The sequence below is a fragment of the Sinocyclocheilus anshuiensis genome, unplaced genomic scaffold (genome assembly GCF_001515605.1).
Source record: "Sinocyclocheilus anshuiensis isolate Anshui unplaced genomic scaffold, SAMN03320099.WGS_v1.1 scaffold9636, whole genome shotgun sequence".
NCBI classification, from domain to species: domain Eukaryota; kingdom Metazoa; phylum Chordata; class Actinopteri; order Cypriniformes; family Cyprinidae; genus Sinocyclocheilus; species Sinocyclocheilus anshuiensis.
In genome coordinates this window covers 1-1,620 of record NW_015546541.1, presented here as the reverse complement: position 1 = coordinate 1,620, position 1,620 = coordinate 1, and the positions used below count along the sequence as shown (strand labels likewise).

The following is a 1,620-nucleotide window of genomic DNA, read 5'->3' as shown; positions in this document are numbered from 1 at the left end:
TTAGTTCATGTCAGCTCAGATCCATTAAATATTAACAGACACTAAAATTATTTTTGATTTTAATAATGCATGATTACAACTTGATCTCTTTGTTACCTAACCATAAAGTAACAGTGTGAATGAACACTTTTGGAAGTTAAAATGCTGAAAGAAGTCAATCTGAACTATAATGTTATACTACATTTCCCTGCAACTTGATCTCTTTGTTAAGTAGCCATAAAGTAACTGGAGTCACACATCAGATTTCACAGGATCATGTGCATGCTCATCATTACAGACAAACCTGCAGCGTCAGTCAATTCCTCTAAAACTCACTTAACACACACTTGACTCGCACTCTTATCAGCAAAACAAAAGCAGTGTGTTTTAAAGAGATCAGACGCAGATTTGCACGGAACATATGGTCATATAAACGCATAAAACATTCACTTCACTGAATGAAACACGAGCTTTATGAAAGTCAAGGTTAAATTAGTGGGTTACTTACTGTCGCTTCTCACTGTTGCAGCACAACAAGCGAGAATTAAAGCACAAAAGCTGCTGCTCGTCATGTTTGTGTCGATGTTCAGTCAAATGAAAATGAAGTGTGAAATCCGTCAGCAAAGAGCTTCCTGATGACAAAACGGCATGAATGAATCCAGACGAGAAACTACGTGTATAAGACGCAACTGACACTCACTGAAATGAACACCGACAGACGCTGAAGAAAGAAAAAAAAAAGCAACCCCAGATGGGACTCGAACCCACAATCCCTGGCTTAGGAGGCCAGTGCCTTATCCATTAGGCCACTGGGGCGGACGACACAAGGATAGGGGCGGAGACACTTATAAAGGCGTCCAATCGGACTCCAGCAAGACATCACGTGACCGCTGCTGATGTTCGACGCGGAAGCGAAGTCGCTAATAAAATCTAAACGCACTGATTTGTTATAATAAATTACTTAGTTTATTCAAAACTAACATGTGTGAATGAACTCTTTTGGAAGTTAAAATGCTGTAAGAAGTCACTGGTGACCAAATTTAAATAAGAAATTAAAAGTAAACTAGTTAACCCCTTAAAACAAGTTGTTTTTAATTAGCAGGACTAAATTAGATTTAGTTTTCTTATAGTGAATACTTAAATACATAAACTACATTAACACAAATTTAAAACTCGAATCAAAGCCTGATAATCAAATACACCTACAGCTCATTTGGCTCATGAAGGGTGTTACACACATTTTAACCCATTAACAACATAACCAATAATGTAAACTGGTTTTAAAAATCATTAAAAAAAAAAATCACTTGTTTGAAAACAGATGAAAAATAGTTACTTATGAGTGCGTTTCCAAACTCAAAGTTGAAAATTTTTGCCATTAAAGGTGGGGTAAGCGATTTCTGGTAGCCAACGTTGATATTTGAAAATCACCAAAACAAACACGCCCCTACCCCAAAAGGGTCTCGCCCCTATTTTGATAGCTCCGCCCCACACATGTACACAACCCAGGCAACGATTAGTTCTGTGAAACGAAGCAAAACCAATGATACATGTCTACACCGGATGCGAGTGGCGTGGTGCGACAAAATACTATAGAACTCATAATCAGTAATGCTGTCTACACCATAGATATATATACAT

The 1,620-nt window shown here is 37.7% G+C and overlaps 1 non-coding gene across 1 annotated transcript; it reads right to left on the bottom strand.

Moving 5' to 3' along the window:
* Positions 1-722: 722 nt before the first annotated feature.
* On the bottom strand, positions 723-795 carry trnar-ccu (transfer RNA arginine (anticodon CCU)). Its single transcript has one exon. It is a non-coding gene; the product is annotated as a tRNA-Arg (tRNA).
* Positions 796-1,620: the final 825 nt, after the last annotated feature.